Here is a 23872-nt window from a genome sequence, read left to right as displayed (position 1 = left end):
CCCAATTGTTCCTCAATTAGTTTCCTATTGCTGCTGTAATGAATTTCCACAAACTTAGTGGCTTAAAAATCCTACAGATTTATTCTATTACATTTTTGGGAGGTCAAGAGTCAGAAATGGTCTTACTGGGCTAAAAATCAAAGAATCAGCAGGGATGTGTTCCTTCTGGAGGCTCTGAGAGAGAATTCGTTCTTTTGCCTTTTCCAGCTTCTAGAGCTGCCTGTGTTCCTTGGCTCATGGCCCCTTCCTCCATCTTCAAATCCAACATAATAGCATCTTCAAGTCCCTCTCTTCCATGACCCTGCTTCCGTGATCTCCTTTTCTGACCCTGGATTTGACTCTCCTGCCTTCCTCTTGTGATGACATTGGGCCTGTCTAGATAATCCAGGATAATCTCCCCATCCTAAGATCCTTAACCATACCTGCAAAGTCCATGTTGTCATGTAAGAAAATATATTCACAGGTTCTGGGAATCAGAATGTGGATCTCTTTGGGAGTCCATTCAGCCTATCATGGCCCTCAATCCCATTCTCTCACCTCAATGACCTCACCTTTCAAATGGGTCATTGACAGAACTGTTTGACACCAACACAACATTGCTATTGAACAAAGCACTTCAGATTCTCCCGATATTCATGCTCTGCAACTGGTGTTACAATTTCCAAAATCTGTCTAATCCTTCCCAGACTCAACTGTTTGAGTCTATCCCAGTTACAGTTCCACATGTCTATAAAGGGAATTTGGACAGGTTGAGTGGTGGGTAAAATAACTAGGGTGGAGGTCCCTACCCAAAGAAGAAACATTTGAGAAACATAGGGATGAGTGCACAGATGAGTCACCTCAAGCTGCTTGAGGGAATCAGGGAATCTTCCATGGAGACAAAAATTAGGATCTGCAAGGTGAATGGGATATTGACAAGTAAAGAAGCGGCAAAGAACAAGAAGGAGTTCTGAGATGAAAGAATAGCATGTACAAAGATGAAGAAATAAAAGAGAGTGTATCTGATTTAAGAATCCTACAAAGTAGTTCAATATAGCTGAAGGGAGAAAAAGAAAGGTTGGGGTGAGATGGGAAGTAAGGGAGAGTGGAGACAATAGGAATGACAAACATTTAATGCATGTTGGGCAATATGCTAGTTGATTTATGTGCATTTCCTTCACTGAATCTTCACTATTAGCCTAATTGAGCATTTTTGTAGATATTACAGAATTGGATAGCATTAGGTGGCAGACTTGAAATTCCAGTGCAGCTCTGCCTAAAATCAAAGATCATGGTCTTTTCACAAAGTCAGTGTTGCCTCAAATGTGGCATGCAAGCCATGGATGGTGCCCAACTGGTCATTACTGGTACATGGACAAAGTTGTTGTGTTTGTTGTTTAATTATAATATATTTGTTTATGATTTTAAAAGTAAGATTTAATCGACACGCAGGCCTTTATGGGAAATGAACAAGAGCATCTCCAGGGTGTAAACTAAGGGGCAAACTTCCTTAAATCCCCTCTAAATATGACACTTCCTTTTCAGATGTTCCTCATGGGGCAACAGTTGCCCAATCAAAATCCTACATGCTCTGGTACTTCACCTCTACACACAACATTTGTAAGTCTCTCTTCTTTCCCCACTACTTACTAAATGTGTATTCTTCATTTTACTAACTGCTCTCTGCCTCAGTTTCCTCATCTATATAATGAAGGTGATAATAGGAGCTAACATGTTAGATTATAATTAGGACTGAATGACTTAAAGTTCTTAGATAAGTGCTTGACATATGGTAAACACCATACAAATATACTTTTAGAAACTTTAATAGACAAATCAATCTCTTCCATAAAGATCTTCCCTTGTATACCACCTCATGTTGGGTCCAAAGCTCCATTGCCTGCTGGCCACCTGCTCTAACTCCAGTCGCCTCTCCAGCCTCCTGCCTCTAGCCATCATCCTCATATTGTTTCATAAAGGTGACAATATGGTTTCTCAGCTCTTATTTATATTTTCTCACTAAGTTATCAGCTTTGCACCACAAATTCTCCTCATAAACCACAATTCTTAGTGAATATCAGAAAAATATAAATACCAATTATCTCTTCATCTCAAAAATACTTAAAAGCAAAGTTGTTTGTTACAAAGGGTTAGTTTCAGGGAAGATACTTAACCCTGTAGAAGATGACGTGGAGTAACAAGATTCCAAAGGAGATAACTAAGCAAGCAATCAGGTTGGCTTGCCAAAAGTTGGTAAGTGCTGAGAGTAGATAATGAGACAATGAATCAGAGCAAGACAGTTTATTACAGCACAGCAATAGCAGGAACATCAGTATGGTAGCCCTGGTTTCCCTGTTCCCAAGTCCCACAGGGCCCAGAAGGTGGCTTCACACACAGTGGGTTGCACCATGGCTGAGGAACCAAAGAGCAAGGGCTCTGCACCTTTTGTAGCAAGCAGCAAGCGGGTAAGTTCTGTTTCCCAAGGAGTAAGCAGTCACATAGTAGTTAAGGTAAGGTCACCTTGACCTATTTAATTGCCTATATGACCAGCTACAGAAACTGCTCAGTGTTAAGGGACGATTAGGCACTGCAGTTTGGATGTGCAGACACTCAGGGCCCATGGTGGACTGCTTTTCCCAACAGGTAGAAAATCCATGTACAGTATTGTCATATATCACAGAGGGTGAAAAAAGTCAGTGTTGGATGTGCACAGCATTTAGCCACTGGATCTGGAGGGAAGGCGCAGGAATGAGGAACATCTGAAACTGTTAGGAGATAGGATGAAAACTGTGAAGAGCTGTAACAGAGAGGAAAGGCAAAGGAAAGAGTGGGAATTGCCAGATCATTAGTAAATGGGGGATTTCCTAAATTACAGGCCACCAGGACTTTAGAATAAAATAGTCATAGGATTGAATTCTGGCTCTGTCACAGGTATATTAGGGAATAATAATACATGCATTGAGAAAACAATGAGAAGAGCAATTTAAATAGCTTATATGAGACACAATTATATTTAAAATCCCCTGCATTTCTTATAATTTAAGTTTCCAAAATCTTCCTATGTTTTGTTTTCATTGTAATTATATCTTTGTGTCAGTTAATCTTACATTAAAATATTAGGCATATAATTAAATGAGCTGTGTAACTGACAAAAACCCTAGGGGTAGAATGACTGAGGTATAAAAAAATGTTGTTCAAGTCATGGTGTATATGAGCAATTTTGCTAGTGTGTGCGTAGGTTGATGTAGAAAAATATGTGAGAATTCCACATTCCCTGGTACACAAAGATCTCACATATAGTTACATATGGCAGATAGGATCTACTGTACTGACTCTTAATTGGAAAGAGGGCTATTTCTCTATCGAGTGTTATTACCATAAATTAATTTTTCAATTAAACATCTATTGATGTCTAATAGATTTCAAGAAGTGTACTTTGCTGAATATGCAAAGACCAATCACTCAAGGCCCTGCCTTTCAAAGATCAAACATCTTAGTGAAAGCAGCAATCAGATAAGCATATAGGTCTTAAAGGATAAGTTACTGAAGGTCACAGAACTAGTAGTGGTAGTAATAAATTGTCTGCTCTAGTTCTGCCAGTCTATGGTCCCATGCAATTGTTCTCTTATGATCTCCATTTTTACTTATCTCACTTCCCCTGGCTCTGCTTGCCCATAAATTATTAAAATATGCACAATAAGTTAATAGACTTGGATCAGGAGACAGCTTCCAAGAGAAGATTGCTGGACACCTCTCTGTATTTTCTTGGTGGTTCCCCAGAGAAGAATTCTGGAAATAAAGCTCTTCCCATCTGTGAGTGGTACAGGGATCTAAGGAAGGCCTTTCACCCTCCTTTTCCTAAGTAATAGCTGTTCCAGGGGAACTTCTTTCTCATAGTCATTTAAGGAGTAATGATAAAAGGGACAACTCCAGCTCCCAACCTTTTTAAATTATCCTCAGAGACGGCCCTTAGGGGGGCTTCTGTCATTGTCCAAACTGCCTAATCCTTTCTGATGTATAAAAAGGTCAGGTAGTTGGACCCCAGGCTGGTTGGTTTCAGCATAGATCTCTGAACTTGACCTAGGCTTTTGAAGGATGCTACAACTTTGTGAGTTCCTGGATTTTCCAAGTGTCCTCCTGTGTTGGTAGGAATATGACTTTGTTGTCGGGAATGACATCTACATCTCAGCAACTGTAATATAAGCAGGGTTTCCGTGGTGAATGGAGAAAGGCCCACTTTTGGAGTTCAGCAGGGCTGGATGTGAATCCGAGTTCCACCACTTAACTACCTAATTTACCTAACTCATAGCCTATTACTTCAACTGTAGAAGGGGAATAATAATATATTTCTCACAGGTCTTTGAAAAATAACAAGTGTAAAGAGTTGAGTATGCAGTTGATATTCAATATAGGTTATCACAGAAATGATATGTTTATGTTGTTCTTTTATATTGTTGAGCTCCTCGAGGTATGGCCCCTGTGTGAGTCATCTCTGTGCCATTCAAACTCCTAGCACAAGGTTTAAAATAAAGTGTCAGTGAATGTTTGTGGAGCACAGCTGCCCAGGCCTCAGTCTTTACATCTGTAAAACAACTGAGCATTTCAACTCTTGAATTTTTACAGTTCTGTATACAGGCACACACCCCTGTTTTTTTTTTTTTAACATCTTTATTGGGGTATAATTGCTTTACAATGGTGTGTTACTTTCTGCTTTATAACAAAGTGAATCAGTTATACATATACATATGTTCCCATATGTCTTCCCTCTTGCGTCTCCCTCCCTCCCACTCTCCCTATCCCACCCCTCCAGGCTGTCACAAAGCACCGAGCCAATATCTCTGTGCCATGCGGCTGCTTCCCACTAGCTATCTACCTTACTACGTTTGTTAGTGCGTATATGTCCATGACTCTCTCTCGCCCTGTCACAGCTCACCCTTCCCCCTCCCCATATCCTCAAGTCCGTTCTCCAGTAGGTCTGTGCCTTTATTCCTGTCTTACCCCTAGGTTCTTCATGACATTTTTTTTCTTAAATTCCATATATATGTGTTAGCATACGGTATTTGTCTTTTTCTTTCTGACTTACTTCACTCTGTATGACAGACTCTAGGTCTATCCACCTCATTACAAATAGCTCAATTTCGTTTCTTTTTATGGCTGAGTAATATTCCATTGTATATATGTGCCACATCTTCTTTATCCATTCATCCGATGATGGGCGCTTAGGTTGTTTCCATCTCCGGGCTATTGTAAATAGAGCTGCAATGAACATTTTGGTACATGACTCTTTTTGAATTTTGGTTTTCTCAGGGTATATGCCCAGTAGTGGGATTGCTGGGTCATATGGTAGTTCTATTTGTAGTTTTTTAAGGAACCTCCATACTGTTCTCCATAGTGGCTGAACCAATTCACATTCCCACCAGCAGTGCAAGAGTGTTCCCTTTTCTCCACACCCTCTCCAGCATTTATTGTTTCTAGATTTTTTGATGATGGCCATTCTGACTGGTGTGAGATGATATCTCATTGTAGTTTTGATTTGCATTTCTCTAATGATTAATGATGTTGAGCATTCTTTCATGTGTTTGTTTGCAGTCTGTATATCTTCTTTGGAGAAATGTCTATTTAGGTCTTCTGCCCATTTTTGGATTGGGTTGTTTGTTATTGAGCTGCATGAGCTGCTTGTAAATTTTGGAGATTAATCCTTTGTCAGTTGCTTCATTTGCGAATATTTTCTCCCATTCTGAGGGTTGTCTTTTGGTCTTGTTTATAGTTTCCTTTGCTGTGCAAAAGCTTTGAAGTTTCATTAGGTCCCATTTATTTTTGTTTTTATTTCCATTACTCTAGGAGGTGGGTCAGAAAGGATCTTGCTGTGATTTATGTCATAGAGTGTTCTGCCTATGTTTTCCTCTAAGAGTTTGATAGTTTCTGGCCTTACATTTAGGTCTTTAATCCATTTTGAGCTTATTTTTGTGTATGGTGTTAGGGAGTGATCTAATCTCTTACTTTTACATGTACCTGTCCAGTTTTCCCAGTACCACTTATTGAAGAGGCTGTCTTTTCTCCACTGTACATTCCTGCCTCCTTTATCAAAGGTAAGGTGTCCATATGTGCGTGGGTCTATCTCTGGGCTTTCTATCCTGTTCCATTGATCTATCTTTCTGTTTCTGTGCCAGTACCATACTGTCTTGATTACTGTAGCTTTGTAGTATAGTCTGAAGTCAGGGAGCCTGATTCCTCCAGCTCTATCTTTCATTCTCAAGATTGCTTTGGCTATTCGGGGTCTTTTGTGTTTCCATACAAATTGTGAAATTTTTTGTTCTAGTTCTGTGAAAAATGCCAGTGGTAGTTTGATAGGGATTGCATTGAATCTATAGATTGCTTTGAGTAGTAGAGTCATTTTCACAATGTTGATTCTTCCAATCCAAGAACATGGTATATCTCTCCATCTATTTGTATCATCTTTAATTTCTTTCATCAGCGTCTTATAATTTTCTACATACAGGTCTTTTGTCTCCTTAGGTAGGTTTATTCCTAGATATTTTATTCTTTTTGTTGCAGTGGTAAATGGGAGTGTTTTCTTGATTTCACTTTCAGATTTTTCATCATTAGTATATAGGAATGCCAGAGATTTCTGTGCATTAATTTTGTATCCTGCTACTTTACCAAATTCATTGATTAGCTCTAGTAGTTTTCTGGTAGCATCTTTAGGATTCTCTATGTATAGTATCATGTCATCCGCAAACAGTGACAGCTTTACTTCTTCTTTTCCAATTTGGATTCCTTTTATTTCCTTTTCTTCTCTGATTGCTGTGGCTAAAACTTCCAAAACTATGTTGAATAAGAGTGGTGAGAGTGGGCAAACTTGTCTTTTTCCTGATCTTAGTGGAAATGCTTTCAGTTTTTCACCATTGAGGATGATGTTTGCTGTGGGCTTGTCATATATGGCCTTTATTATGTTGAGGAAAGTTCCCTCTATGCCTACTTTCTGGAGGGTTTTTATCATAAATGGGTGTTGAATTTTGTCGAAAGCTTTCTCTGCATCTATTGAGATGATCATATGGTTTTTCTCCTTCAATTTGTTAATATGGTTTATCACATTGATAGATTTGCGTATATTGAAGAATCCTTGCATTCCTGGAACAAACCCCACTTGATCATGGTGTATGATCCTTTTAATGTGCTGTTGGATTCTGTTTGCTAGTATTTTGTTGAGGATTTTTGCATCTATGTTCATCAGTGATATTGGTCTGTAGTTTTCTTTCTTTGTGACATCCTTGTCTGGTTTTGGTATCAAGGTGATGGTGGCCTCGTAGAAGGAATTTGGGAGTGTTCCTCCCTCTGCTATATTTTGGAATAGTTTGAGAAGGATATGTGTTAGCTCTTCTCTAAATGTTTGATAGAATTCGCCTGTGAAGCCATCTGGTCCTGCGCTTTTGTTTGTTCGAAGACTCATATGCTCTTTTTTAAGAGCAGAGAAGTGTATCCAAGAATCACCTCAGCAGACTTCCCCTCAGGGAGCATTGCCCAGCACTGGGCCACATGCACAATCGAAATCAAATGTAAGGAAGTTCTTGTAAAAGAGGTGTGTGTGTATGCAGGTGTCTAGGGGCAGGAAGGTTGCAGTTGTGCATGTGTATGTATGTGTCCACGCCCAATGAATGGCTCATTCCTGGGTCCATCAAGATGGTGCAGCGTGAAAATAGTCTGATAGTTTACAGATTTCAAGGAATAGGGGACAGCCAACATGAAATTTGCATATAATTTTACCTGTTTAATGGCATCAGGCTAAGATAGCCCATTGTATCTATCTAGTAATTGTTAAAGCCTTGCAAATGGGATCTGACATATGCATAATTCCCTGGGTAAGACTTTTTCTACCCTGGACAGTGCTGGAGCAGGCACTATGATTGTTTCCATGGCTGACTGAATATTTACCTTCTGGTTGATCATTTTTTTCTGTAACTCTTATAATATTTGAATGGTTTTATGCTTAAGTTTTTAAAGACTCTTTGCAAATATCTTCCCTGATTTTATAGTTCAAACTTAGAGAACAAATATACTTACCTGGAGTCTCAATGTTGCCACCAGCCCCCATGAACACCCACTGGAAAGCTTTTACATTCTGGGTTTTTCTCTCAGACTTCTATATCGGTACATGTTCATGTAAGGAGCTCTTTCCCATGGGGTAATTCTGGCTTCAGATAACAAGTGTAAAGTCTGAATGAACTAGTGGTCACTTGTCACATAAATCCCAAGAGGCATGGAGATGTGGTGTGCAAAATTGAGTTCTCTGAAATATGACAGATTTGAGACATGTTCTCCAGTGGCACAGTGATAGCTAATGTTTATTGAACGCTTATGAGATACTTTTCTGAATGCTTTAATCATATTAATTAATTTAACGGTCAAAGCAAGGTCCCTATTAGTTTAGGTATAGGCATTATCCAATTTTATCAATAAAGATATTGATAGAGAGGTTCAGTGACATACTGACAGTCATTCAGCACACAATAGTAGAAGCAAGTTTTTTACCCAGTCAGTCTCCCTCCAAAGTCCAACCTTGTAACCACTATGGCACAGGGCTTCCACTCAAATGGCTAGGATAGGAGAGATGCTCAGATTTGTTTATTATTTTGGGGAGGTCAGTGAGACACAGTGCAAAGGGCATGGATAATGTGAGTAATAATGTGCCTTCTGATTTTCTCTGAGGATGAATGAGAGAAAATATCATGCTTAGCACCTGGAATGTATGTAGAAGCCCAATGAATGATAAATGGGATATACAGAAAAGAGACAAAAGAAGAAAACAATCTTTTTTGTGTGTTCAGAGTGGTAATAACCTAACTATGGGAAAATAGACTGTCAGATTATTTTGTAACTCTTTTCCCAGACCAACCCCTCGGGTCTGAATGAGGTTTCTTATGAAAAAGAAAAATGGTCTGCTGTTACACACTCTAAATGAAGGTGAGTCCTGGGGCTTAAAATCAGGGTACTTTAGAATTCCCCCTTCTTAGACTGAGATGAGGGAAAAGTTTTCCAACACTCCCCTTTGGGCTGGGAGTAAGTTTGGCCATGATTGCGAGGTGGAAAGGCTAGTAGAAAATACTGGTGTTGGAGGTGATGAACTGCTCCTGGCCTTTGGAGGCAGTCTGGGAGCAAGGTAGGACCCTGGCATAGTGAGAAATCCCAGAATGGATCAGAGGTCTATGAATGGTTGTAAGTCCTAGTATTTGTGTTACACTTTTCTCTCACAGTCCAAGAAGTCTCAATAAAATCTCATTAAATATTACAGCCTGGATTCTGCTGTGGGGTGGGAAATCTGTTAAAGTCCCAAGTCCATGCCTGGGTAGAGGTCAGAGAGCAGGATCCCCTCCACTGAAGCCTGAGTGCTGATGGCTAGAGGCAGTCACCAGCCTGGAATCAAAATGCCCTATGGAAGAACATCATGAGCTATTTGTAATGAGATGGATAGACCTAGAGTCTGTCATACAGAGTGAAGTAAGTCAGAAAGAAAAAGACAAATACCGTATGCTAACACATATATATGGAATTTAAGGGAAAAAAATGTCATGAAGAACCTAGGGGTAAGACAGGAATAAAGATGCAGACCTACTGGAGAACGGACTTGAGGATATGGGGAGGGGGAAGGGTGAGTTTTGACAAGGCGAGAGAGAGTCATGGACATATACACACTAACAAACGTAGTAAGGTAGATAGCTGGGGGAAGCAGCCGCAAGGCACAGGGATATTAGCTCGGGGCTTTGTGACAGCCTGGAGGGGTGGGATGGGGAGAGTGGGAGGGAGGGAGATGCAAGAGGGAAGACATATGGGAACATATGTATATGTATAGCTGATTCACTTTGTTATACAGCAGAAACTAACACACCATTGTAAAGCAATTATACCCCAATAAAGATGTTTAAAAAAAAAAAAAAAAAAAAAAAAAAAACTAAAAATAGAGCTACCATATGACCCAGCAATCCCACTACTGGGCGTATACCCTGAGAAAACCATAATTCAAAAAGAGTCATGTACCACAGTGTTCATTGCAGCTCTATTTACAATAGCCAGGACATGGAAGCAACCTAAGTGTCCATCGACAGATGAATGGATAAAGAAGGTGTGGCACATATATACAATGAAATATTACTCAGCCATAAAAAGAAACAAAACTGAGTTATTTGTAGTGAGGTGGATGGACCTAGAGTCTGTCATACAGAGTGAAGTAAGTCAGAAAGAGAAAAACTAATACCGTATGCTAACACATATATATGGAATCTAAAAAAAAAAAAACAAAAAAAAGGTCCTGATGAACCTAGGGGCAGGACAGGAATCAAGACACAGACATAGAGAGTGGACTTGAGGACATGGGGAGGGGGAAGGGTAAGCTGGGACGAAGTGAGAGAGTGGCATGGACATATATACACTACCAAATGTAAAACAGATACCTAGTGGGAAGCAGCCGCATAGCACAGGGAGATCAGCTCTGTGCTTTGTGACCACCTAGAGGGGTGGGATAGGGAGGGTGGGAGGGAGACGCAGGAGGGAGGGGATATGGGGATATATGTATATGTATAGCTGATTCACTTTGTTATACAGCAGAAACTAACACACCATTGTAAAGCAATTATACTCCAATAAAGATGTTAAAAAAAAAAAGGACTCCTCATCTCTTTGATCAGGAAGATGGCCTTGGTTTTCTTGCTTTTGTCATTTTAACAAGGAGAGGATTACCATCAGTACAGATAAACACTGTACAAAGGCTAAAAACTGTTTTACCTTTTAGTTTTGTTTTGATTTTGCTCTGCTAATCCCAAACCTAGATAGATCATGAAAAAAGAGATGAGGTATTGAAATAAAGAGCAAGTCTAGGTCTTCAGGGTAGCAAGGTTTGATGATACCCAAGATTTCAGTGAAGGTCACAGGCTCTGGAGAGAAACATTTCTCTGGTGAAAAGTGTGGTTCTACCATTAACCAGCTGAGTGACCTGGTGATTGTTACCAAAACTCTGGACGCCTTACTTTCATCACCTGTGGAAAGGGGCTGATGATGGCACCTATGTGAAATTTTTAAACTGGTGTAGATTTGGTGAAACAATCACTCATAAACTTCTGGTAGTACTGTGAAATCATTCAATGTTTATGGAAGTCAGGCTGCATCTAAAGATTAAATATGCAGGACCATTGAATCAACAATGTCCCTTCAACAGTTTATTCTAAAGGAAATAAATGGACATATGTACAAACATGAGAGTAAAAGAGCATTCACTTCTGCACCATCATTCACATAAAAAATGCCCTAAATGTACATTGTCTCAGTTTAGATTTCATTAACTTCCTCTGGGATACATTTTTGGACTACACTTAAACAAGCTTATTTTCTTCCCTTCCTAGGAAGGTATGAGGCCCTTCCTGGGGTCAGTTCTGAGTTGGTCTCCTAGGGCCTGGAGGTGGCTTCGGGATGGTCTGCAGAACGTGTTGTGCCTGGGGAATGAGAGTGTTGTGGGGTGGGAACCTTAGGCTCTGGGGTGTGCAGTTCTCCTCAAACCCTAGCACTCACAACCTTCAGTCAGCACCTCCCTACATTTCCACTGCCTCTGTGGCTCCACTCCTGTACCTATGCATCAGCTATGCCCTCTGCAGGAATGCAGTTTCTAGACAAAGTGCTCAGAAAGGCTTTCATGGGATGTGCTCCTGTGTAGCAGCCCCATGCTTGCCGACTTGCCCCTTCACGGGGATCCATGCACTTAGGGACATGAAACCCAACCTTCTCTGTTTCCATGTTTCTGACTTTGCCTCCCTCCTCCTTCCCTGGACTCCCTACCTCTTTTTTACTGACCCCTTCTTCTGCAGCGATGTGAGTTTCTGAGAGGAACTGTATATCCAGCTTCTCCATCTCTGCCATCATCCTGGACACAGGGGGAGAGGAAGAGGAGGAAGAAGGAGATGAAGGTTAGACAAAGAAGAGAAGAAAAGAAGAGGAAAAGAAGAGAGGATGGGGTGAGGAGAAGAGAGGAGGAAAGGGGAAAGGGGGAAGGAAGGAGAGGAGGAGAGAGAAAGAAGAAGGAGGGGAAATAGGAGGAGGTGGAAGACAGGGAGGGCAGAGTTGATGGACAAAGTAGGGAGAGAAGGGAAGGAGGGTGGAAGGAAAGGAATATAGAGAAAGATTGCGAGAAGGTAGAGCATTGAGAGATAGAGGAGAAGGAGTGGAGGAGCAAGTGAGGGAAGAGGGGGAAGACTAGAGGGAGGATTTTGTGTAGAGGGGGAGGGGGAGAAGGATAGGGAAGGAGAAAGAAGAGCTCAGAGGAGGATGAAGAGAAGGGTAAGAGAGGAAGAAAGGAAGAGTTTAAAAGAGAGAAAGGGAAGAGAGTTGTATGGAGGTATGGGGGGATTTATATGTCTGAGGATCTCAGTTTGTGCACCCCAGGGACAGCTTTTCCAGGTGGGGTATGAGTCCAACCCTTCCCTGCTTCACCCACAGGCAGCCCCTTATGAGGGTGCTCCCTGCCCACCTCTGGCGCTGGCGCTGCAGTTCCTGGTGTGGCTTGGAAGCTGCCTCCAGGAACTCCTTTGCCTTCCTGTTCTCTTCCTCAAATGGCTGCCTGGAGGGCCGGCCACAAGGGTTGGGGGTCATCAGTCCATCCCCCAACTCCTCCCTTCAGCCTCCTTCCATTCTGTTATGGAAGAAGAGCCTTTTCGCTGAGTGTAGTGGCCCTTCCCATAGAACAGATGGCTCAGCTGATGCTGCTAATCCTCCTTCACCTGTATGAGTTTCTCTGTGGAAGGAAGCAAGGCAGGGCGGGGACCTCTTACCTCTGAACCTCACTTTCCTTTACCTTGCATTGCATCAGGAAGATCTTCAGTGTCTCTGTGGGGAGAGGAACCGAGCAGGCCCTGTGAGAGTTCACAGGAGGAATCGAAGTTGGGCAATTAGGTGGAAGATTCCAAACTAATTTAAAGGAATTCTGCTTCTGTGCCTCCATGTCCCACCTCCAGAGTCCCTATTGTATAGATTAGGCCCCTAGAAGACAAACCCGCATTTAATTAATCCATCCTGTTGGCCTTGGCACATAGTAAGGGCCCTGGCACAATTGCGACATATTTGCATGAACTGAACAGAATCCTTAGGGGTCATAGCAGTCTGTACCTGTGTGTGTACCTGTAGGTGTTGCTCTCTTCCACCAGCTGGCAGAGCAGGAACTCCATAAATGTCTACCAGAAATGAGCAGTTTGTTCTGTGATCATTTAACCTGGCCACTGAGGCATCAGGTTTTACACACCACACACACACACATAAATATATACAGCAAATGTAGGCTTCTGAGAAGTCTGGGGTTCCCATGACCTTTGCCTCTATTCCTGGATGATTCTTCCTTTCTCCAGGAAATGATGGATGGAAGTTGGAAGGATTTATGAGTGTACAGGTGGATGACTAAATGACTGGATGGATATATGAAGAGAGAAAAACACATGGTTGGATGAATGGATGGAATGTCAGACAGTTTAATAAATAGATGAAAAATAAATAGTGGAAGGATTATGGATGAATAAGTAAATGATTGGATGGATGGTTGAAAGGAATTGGAAATGGCTTGTTGGATGATGGTATGAATTTTTGTATGGATGAATGATGGATAATTGGATGATGGTTATTATATAGATGTATGCTTGAATGGATAGATGAACATCTGTTTGGATGACTGAATTGATAGATGGTAGGTAGATGGATGCATGATGAACTGGATGAATGGATGGGTGGATGGATAGATCGCTGCATCAGTTGCTGGTTAGAGGAATAGATGGATGGGTAGATAGTTAAATGGATGGATGGTTAGATGCAAAGGGTGGAAGAATGGAAAAGTGGATACACTGGATAATTTGGACGGATAGATGGATGGATGAAGGCTGGGTGAATCGATAGCTGGTAGGATGACTGGATGGTTAAATGGATGGAGAGATGGTTAGTTGAATTGGACACTACTGCTTTTAAGTTCTTGCATGGTTTTGGCCTGTTTGGCTCCCTGTGTATTTCCTTTCTTACCCTGGTTTCCTCTTGCAGTTTCCTTAAGAGAGGCTGGGTTAAAAATAATAATCTTTCATCCTACTAGGAATTTATCCCATTCATTTCTTCCATAAACATTTATCCAATGCCTATACTATGTGTCAGACTTTGGTAAAAATTCAATGAACAACAAAAAAAGGATGATTAATTACCACTAGGGAATCAACAGACTATATGAGGCAAATATTAAGTTCATTACAATACAAATAACTGTCATTATTTATGAAAATTACAACTATCAGTGAGTGGAGTGTTCCAGGCAAAAGGAATGGCAGAATTAGAGGTTTTGAAATGTGCCTAGTGAATGTCTGGGAATGGTGAGGAAATAGAATGACTGGAATGAACTTAGCCAAGGGAATTAGTAAAATGGAGAGCTAGAGGGGCCAGATAATATCTAGGCTGCAGCTCATTGAGAGGACACCTGTGTTTACTATGAGTGAGGTGGGAGGTAGGAAGGGGTTTTATTATAGGAGAGATGTGAATTGAGTTACATTTGAACAGGATTAATCTGTCTACTATAGGCAAAGTAGCTTTTGTGGCTAGGGCAGAAGCACAGAGAGGAAGAGAGAGAGAGGAGACAGCAGAGAGGGAAAGGTGGAGAGAGAGAGACACAGAGATACAGAGAGACAGAGAGAGATAAGCTATTAAATACCTTGCTTTTTCCCCAAGATCCCCTCCAGGTGCAGCTGCTCTAGATTCACTGAAAAAAAAAATAGTGACACTTTCAGACATCAGGGGCCAGACCCTGCCCTGCCCCCCACCCAAACTCCAACTTCTGGGAAGGGACTTGCTTGATGTAACGTTCAAGGTCTTGTACAGACCCAGGAGTGAACTGAGTGTCTTCTATCCCATCCCTTTTGCTACTAAAGATCACTCTGAGACCAGCCCTCTCCCCTATGTGTTCTCATATTCTCTGTAAGTGCTAAAAGGCATGGCTTTTACAGATGGCAGTATGAGTATGGTGCAGAATGAACATAGTTTTACACAAACTTTACATTGCATTGGAGAGCTGTATAACGAAGATGTAAATATATCAAGTCAGGTAGGGATAAGGGCTATAAAGAAAAAGAATCAAGCAAGGTAAAGAAAAGAGGAGTGATCAGGTAGGGGCAGCTGCTATTTCTTCAATGGGAAAAGAAGTTAAAATCTGTATAAGGAGCTGAGGTTTGAGCTGAGAGCTGAATTCCTAGAGGCAGTAGGAGGACATTTAGATTATCAAGGGTGAAAAGCACTACAGACAGAAGAAACAGAGAGTGAAAAGTCCTGAAAGTGAATGTGTACTCTGTGTTTGTTGTCATTTTAGTGGTAGGGGGGCGGGGGTGAGAGGTAGAAGTTGAAGCCAAAGAGGTGGCAGGACACCCAAGTGGGCCTTGGGGACCACATTTTAAAATCTGTGTGTCTGGAATCCTGGGTTGAGGGCGGACATGGGGAGTTACAACTTAGAGATGCCATGGGACATCGCTGTGTTCTTCTCGAACCACTTACATGAATCTAATTCCTTCTGTTTTGTCTCCCAGAGGGCATGGGCCTCTCTCACCTCGTCACTGGCTTTCTGTTTCACTGGGCCAGAGAAGAGAAAGCCAGACATTGGGTAAGCAAAGTGTGGAGAGCCACCTGAAAAGTACTGCTGGGCCTCAGCAAGGCTGAGACCCCTGAAAAGTACTGCTGGGCCTCAGCAAGGCTGAGACCCCTGAAAAGTACTGCTGGGCCTCAGCAAGGCTGAGACCCTGAAAAGTGCTGTTGTGCCTCAGCAAGGCTGAGACCCTGAAAAGTGCTGTTGTGCCTCAGCAAGGCTGAGAACAATAGTGCTTGCATGGCAGGCACGGGTATGTACGTCATGGGAAAGCAAAGCTTCCCACAGCGTGGATTCTCTCAATTTCCCATGTATATAATAAAAGCTCTGAGTATTTGCTTGTATTAGTACTAATATTCCCATTACTCATGGGGGGTTTTAAGAAAGGCTTCTATATAGAGTAAAGTGGGAAAAACCTAAAAATCCCCCTCCAACTACACCAGCTGTTCCTACTTGTTGACCTGCATATTGGATTAAAAGTAATGTTATAGGAATGTTTATATTGCAACAGCCTACGTTAATGGAAAAGTTAGATGATATATGACCAAAATGGGGAGTGCAAGATATATTTGGAGTACATTGGTATTGGCACAAGGGAAGTTTAATAAGAAATAAAGTTATGATGAAACACTTTTTAATGGAACATACAGCTGCAACGTTAAAGTTAAACTGTAAACCTGGGTTGTATATTAATAAGTATAAGGGACAATAGATCTATTGTAAATATTTTTAGGAAGATCTAAAGTCTAGATTAAAGATTCAATGTTTACCACCATGGCCCCCAAACCCACCGCTTTGGCTTCCCCGTACGTGTAGTGAGTGGCCACATAAATTGTGTCCACCTGTTAGTATATATTTTCGTGTTTTATGAAAATGTATATAAATAAAATTAAGAAGTTTTAAGAATGCTTTGATGAAATGCTTTTGATTTAATGATGATTAAATATTAAAAAGCTTTAAGAGTCTTTAGGTTAAGCCAAGAGTGAGACGTGACAAGGCTTCTTACCTGCACCACTGAGGCGAAACGTACAAAGAAAAGGGCGCTGACGCAGAGTATGTGGGAGTAAAGCACTGAAGCAAAGCGAACCAAGGAAAAGGACATGACGACTTTTGAGAATTTTGAGGAAACCACAAAGGACGTTTTTTAGCCACAAGGGACAATTGCTTTCAATCACAAGGGACAATTACAGACATAATAAGAAAATTATGTAAACTGCGTGTGTGAAATGCTTATGTAAAAGGTTCTTTTTGGTTTGAGAAAATGATGGTGATGATTGATAAAGTAATAAACTAAAATCAGTTTATTGTTTTGAAAGTATAAAAAAGTATAGTGTATGCAATAAAGCTTGTCAGAATTCCTGCATCCTAAGAGGTGTTGTGTCTTCTGTCCTCGCCGACTCCGTCTCCCCTCAGGCAATCCTGTTCTGCTGAGGCTGGACCTCGGTAGCAAAGCACTCAACTCTGCTCCCCCTCAAATTGTTGCATTTCAAATGACTTGACAGACATCCCCAGATTATACAGATGAAGAAACAGAAGCTTCGAAGACCAGGCCCTTCTCTCTGAGCTAAGCCAGCCATCCAAGGTCCCTGAGCTCACATTTTTGAAACTCCTTAATCCAGTTAACAAGGTCCTCAATCCTTGGATCCAGGATTTCTGCTGCAGAGGGAATGGAAAATTGAGCTGGAGACAGCCAGCCATTTGAAGTAGGTAGAGATGGGGTGGGTGTTTACACAGTGTCCATCCTGCTTTCATTCAGTATGCATTTATTGAGTATCTCCTGAATCACAAAAGATGTGCAGGACCCTCGTGGGCTTCTGTGATGAGTGGTAGAAAAGGACAATGAACAGAAAAATAGATCATGATATTTGACATCCTGTTGATAACTGTGTTGTAAAGTAACAATAATAACACAAGGCATACAGAGATAAAGAGTGAAGGGGTGGCAGGTGCTTCTTTAAGTACAGGAACAACTTTCTGGGCCCCAACTAATGAAGATGAGCAGACTCTACAATTCTCAAGGAAGGGAGGGTGTGGGGACATTTCCAGGCAGAGGGAACAGCAAATGAAAATGCCTTAAGCTGGGGAGGCAGGAAGTACATGTTCCAGGGTACAGGGAGGATACCAGGTGAACAAGTGGAGAGTACCAGGATGTGAGGTGGAGTGAAGGGAAAAGGGAGATCCTACAAGGCCTTGTGAACTGAGGTAAGGGCTTCTGGATTTTACTCTCTGTTGTGGGAAGCCAATGGAGAGATCTCCCTGCAGCCTCATCCTATTAAGATCCCTGACAAGGGTTGGGGAAGAACATGACAAATCTGTGACTAAGGGATTGGCCCCATTAGATAAAAGGAAAAAATGCTGCCCCCTTGCATGCCAGGTGGCAGATTGCAAACCCCATCCCCCCGAAAGGGAGCACACTGCCTCTTGGAGAACTCTTGCCACGGTCCTCTTTAACTTAATCTCTTCACAAGTTTCCCAGTTTCAATGATCTGAACTGAGAAGCATCTCTCCTCTTGCCCCTCTGGCTACAGGATCATCAGTGCAAAGCTGGGCGTCTAAGCTTGAGGCAAAACATCCCAACCATCCCTGAGCCCTCTACCAATTCCCCAAGAACACCTGGGCCTCAAGTACCCAGTTTTTCTGTAAGCCAGGGTTCTACCTGTGGGACACAGACCTTACAATTCTACTTCTGAGATGCGATTTAAACAAAACAAAATAAAGCATGGAAATATAAGGAAAACACATCCCATCCATTTATTTAAAAAATGCCCAAGGCCTTAAAATGCTCATCTCAACTCATTTTCTAGGTTGGATCCTCAACTCCTCACAAGGTAGGAACTAGGCGTCTTCATCTCTGCATCTGCCCAGGGCCAAGCCCACAGAGCGCATCAAGAGTCCACAGAGTTATAAGCGCAAGCAAGGGATTTCTGAAGTCACTAACTGCTTTGGGCACTAATGACCTTTAGGCCACAGAGCACTCTCTGAGGTGCTAATAATAAATTCGAATACCACCATCCCTGGGGCATTTTGTTTTCATGAGGTTAGGTGGTTTCTGAGGTTCCTGTCCTGTGGCCTCTCTACCTAATTTCTGCCCAGGGAGCAGGCCTGATGTGCCATTCTAGGAAGAGGTGGCAAAATTCCTACTTATCTGGTTTTGGCTGACTTACCACAGCGTTTTTTGGGGTTTTTTTAACTTATTTTTTAACATCTTTATTGGGGTATAATTGCTTTACAATGGTGTGTTAGTTTCTGCTTTATAACAAAGTGAATCAGTTATACATATACATATGTTCCCATATCTCTTCCCTCTTGTGTCTCCCTCCCTCCCACCCTCCCTATCCCACCCCTCCAGGCGATCACAAAGCACCAAGCTGATCTTCCTGTGCTGTGTGGCTGCTTTCCACTAGCTATCTACCTTACGTTTGGTAGTGTATATATGTCCATGCCTCTCTCTCGCTTTGTCACAGTACACCCTTCCCCCTCCCCATATCCTCAAGTCCGTTCTCTAGTAGGTCTGTGTCTTTATTCCTGTCTTACCCCTAGGTTCTTCATGACTTTTTTTTCCCTTAAATTCCATATATATGTGTTAGCATACGGTATTTGTCTTTCTCTTTCTGACTTACTTCACTCTGTATGACAGACTCTAGGTCTATCCACCTCATTACAAATAGCTCAATTTCGTTTCTTTTTATGGCTGAGTAATATTCCAATGTACATATGTGCCACATCTTCTTTATCTATTCATCTGATGGTGGGCACTTAGGTTGTTTCCATCTCCGGGCTATTGTACATAGAGCTGCAATGAACATTTTGGTACATGACTCTTTTTGAATTATGGTTTTCTCAGGGTATATGCCCAGTAGTGGGATTGTACCACAGCATTTTAAACTAAGAATGGACTTGGCAGAATTCCTTTGCCCTAGTTCTGCTGTGGGCTCTGGGCTCATGTCATCTTTGTCACACAGCACAACAACAAAAGGAAGGTGCAAAGCCATCTACATGGTTTTCTGCCACTTGTGTATTAAAAAATGTGGGTAAGTATATATATTTATACTTATATATATATTTACATATTTATATATATTTATACTTCTCCATACTTGTATATATAAAAAAATCTCTGGGAGGATACATAAATTATCTAATAACAGTTGTTACTTGACTACCTGTGGGGAAAGCAAATAGGAGACAAGAGTTTAGGGAAATCATTTGCCATCTATCCTATCTAACTTCTTGAATTCTGAATTGGCTCAAAGAATTAAATTTTAAAATAAAAGTAAAATGAAATAATTTCCTGAGGTTTGAATTGTGAAACTCTGAATCATGTCCCCAAACCCCAGACCCGGACTCAAGCACGAGGAGACGCATGACCTTGCTGCAGCTTTTCTACCATCTCTAGAAACTCTTCTATCTTCTTTGAGTTGGATTTCCCTGTGGAGGCAAAAACCAGAATTATAGGATCTTCTGAGTATGAGAGGGAAGTGAGGAAAGGGCCAAATCCATCTGGAAGTAGAAGGAAGGGACCCTAGTGGACTTTTTAAAACAAGCCCAGGCTTTCCAATATTTCAGATCCAAATACTTCAGAATGAATCTCTAAAAATTAAAGGTATTCTCTTAGAAATCCAGAACTTTATTATAACAGCCAAGAACATTCCTTAACATCATCCCAAACCTAAACCTATACAAATGTTCATGATTGTTCCAAAAATTTCTTTTTACAGTTGGTAGGTGCAACCATTTCTCAGTGTAGGGTTGGCAACAGATGTGACCTTCAGCCCTCAGCCCATTATACTCCCCATCTCATTTCTAGAGTCACAAGATATGGCTTAGTGTATTCTCATGTATTTCCCTAGGATGGTGTCATTATTTTATGACATCTGCTCAGGAAAGTAGAAAAGATGTAATAAAATATTTTTAATTATAGTGCTTTAAAGGGAGTGTAGAGGAATTGATGAAAACAAGAAAGGCAGTAAGTCAATGACTGTTGAAAGTGCAAAGGGCTTCATTATACATTATTCTCTCTACTTCTCTTTGAAATGTTTTAATAAAGATTATAATGGCATATCTTCTGAAGGATGGAATATAATTATGGGAGATGGTTATAGGATCCTATTTTGCAATGCTCTACCTTTTCTGAATAGCAATTTTCCGAAATTATCTAAAACAAAATGCACTAGCTATTAATTCCATAGGAGAAAAATCATAATCCAAAAATAAAAGGAAAAATATATTTGTGATAGTAGACATTCTTTTATTTTTTTAATTTATTTTTTTTGGCTGCATTGGGTCTTCGTTGCTGCACGCAGCCTTTCTCTAGTTGTGGCGAGCAGGGGCTACTCTTTGTTGTGGTTCACGGGCTTCTCATTGCAGTGGTTTTTCTTGTTGTGGAGCACAGGCTCTAGGGACGCAGGCTTCTGTTGCAGTACGTGGGCTCAGTAGTTGTGGCAAGTGGGCTCTAGGGAGCACGGGCTTCAGTAGTTGTGGTGCACGAGCTCAGTAGTTGTGGCTTGTGGGCTCTACAGCACAGGCTCAGTAGTTGTGGCGCACAGGCTGTTGCTCCATGGTATGTGGGATCTTCCTGGACCAGGGCTTGAACCCATGTCCCCTGCATTGGCAGGCAGATTCTTTCTTTTTATATCAAAAATTTTTTAATTAATTAATTTTATTTTTTGGCTGTGTTGGGTCTTTGTTGCTGCACGTGGGCTTTCTCTAGTTGTGGTGAGTGGGGCTACTCTTTGTTGCGGTGCATGGGCTTCTCACTGCAGTGCCTTCTCTTATCGCGGAGCACAGGCTCTAGGTGCACAGGCTTCAGTAGTTGTGGCACACGGGCTCAGTAGTTGTCTCACGGGTTCTAGAGCGCATGCTCAGTAGTTGTAGCACATGGGCTTAGTTGCTCCACGGCACGTGAGATCTTCCTGGGCCAGGGCTCGAACCCGTGTGCCCTGCATTGGCAGGTGGATTCTTAACCACTGCACCACGAGGGAAGTCCCAATAGACATTCTTGATTAAGAAATTCTTAAAAGACTCTATGCAACATGTGGACACTGGTTTGAAAAAATCTCACTTGTGAAAGCGATTGTGAGGACAAGGGAGGAAATCTATATAGGGGCTGCTTGAAAGATGAGGATATTGGGGGATTGTTATGTTTTTCAGTTGTGGTAGTAGTATGATTCTTCTTGAGGAAAATGTTCTTTTATTTAAAAAAGCATACTAAAATATTTCAGAGGAAATCAAAAGGATTCTATAATTATTTACTTTTAAATACTTAAAAAATAGTTGTATAAAAATATGGTAAACTTAACAAGAACGAAATCTAGGTGACAGAATCAGAAAATGGTGATGGTGCTAACATGGTCTATCAATCTCTCTTAATCTATGCTTAGAAACAAAACAACTAGATAGCGAAAAAAGTATTACCATCAACATTTATAATGCAGCATGATGATACACTATTCACATAGACCTTAAAATGCACATAGGTGGACACAAATCACCACTAGCCACAGGACCTGTTGACATCTATGTGACAGTAAAACAAGGAAATAATGGCACAGAATCTGATGGACCTAAGACATGAGAAGAACAAGATAGCCAGCAGATATTCAGTGGAAAACAGAGTAAGTCAAGATGGAATTTAAGAAACAAAAATGTCATGAAGAACCTAGGGGTAAGACAGGAATAAAGACACAGACCTACTAGAGAATGGACTTGAGAATATGGGGAGGGGGAAGGGTAAGCTGTGACAAAGCGAGAGAGAGGCATGGACATGTATACACTACCAAACGTAAGGTAGATAGCTAGTGGGAAGCAGCCATATAGCACAGGGAGATCAGCTCGGTGGTTTGTGACCACCTAGAGGGGTGGGATAGGGAGGGTGGGAGGGAGACACAAGAGGGAGGAGATATGGGAACATATGTATATATATAACTGATTCATTTTGTTGTAAAGCAGAAACTAACACACCATTGTAAAACAATTATACCCCAATAAAGATGTTAAAAAAAAAAAAAAAAAGATGAGAAAGGCAGCTGAAAGCGGTAGTGGTATTGCCTTCTCCAATAATGGGTGAGTGTAAGGGACCAAGGTAAAGACTGCTGGGGCAGTTTAAACACTAAGCCTGTGGGAGGTGGCCAAGATGGTGGAGAGGAAGACCCTGAGCTCACCTCCTCCCACAGGCACACCAAAACTACAACTATTTACAGAGCAACTATCAATGACAAAATCCTGAAGACTAGCAGAAAATATCTTCTAAACGAAAAGATATAAAGAAGGAACCACAAGGAAGGATTCCATAAACCTACCTAAGGAGGTAAAAGAACTATACCAGAAAACTATAAGACACTGATGAAAGAAATCAAAGATGACACAAACAGATGGGGAGATAGATATACCATGTTCTTGGATTGGAAAAATCAATATTGTGAAAACGACTATACTACCCAAAGCAATCTACAGATTCAATACAATCCCTATCAAACTACCAGTGACATTTGTCACAGAACTAGAACAAAAAATCTTAAAATTTGTATGGAGACAAAAGACCTCAAAGAGTCAAAACGATCTTGAGGGGACAAAAAAAACCACAAAAAATGGAGCTGGAGGAATCAGATTCCCTGACCTCAGACTCTACCACAAAGCTACAGTAATCAAGACAATATGGTACTTGCACAAAAACAGAAATATAGATCAATGGAACAGGATAGAAAGCCTAGAGATAAACCCACACACCTATGGTCAACTAATCTATGACAAAGGAGGCAAGGATATACAGTGGAGAAAAGACAGTCTCTTCAATAAATGGTGCTGGGAAGACTAGACAGCTACATTTAAAAGAATGAAATTAAATCACTCCCTAACAAAATACACAAAAATAAACTCAAAATGGATTAAAGACTTAAATGTAAGACCAGACACTATAAAACTCTAAGAGGAAAACATAGAAAGAACACTCTTTTTTTTTTTTTGGTATGTGGGCCTCTGACTGTTGTGGCCTCTCCCATTGTGGAGCACAGGCTCAGTGGCCACGGCTCACAGGCCCAGCTGTTCTGTGGCATGTGGGATCTTCCTGGACCGGGGCACGAACCCGTGTTCCCTGCATCAGCAGGCGGACTCTCAACCACTGCGCCACCAGGGAAGCCCGAAAGAACACTCTATGACATAAATCACAGCAAGATCTTTTTTGATCCACCTCCCAGAATAATGGAAATAAAACCAAAAATAAACAAATGGGACCTAATGAAACTTAAAAGCTTTTGCACAGGAAAA

This window comes from Phocoena phocoena, chromosome X (assembly GCF_963924675.1).
Source record: "Phocoena phocoena chromosome X, mPhoPho1.1, whole genome shotgun sequence".
NCBI classification, from domain to species: domain Eukaryota; kingdom Metazoa; phylum Chordata; class Mammalia; order Artiodactyla; family Phocoenidae; genus Phocoena; species Phocoena phocoena.
This window is presented reverse-complemented; position numbering follows the sequence as displayed.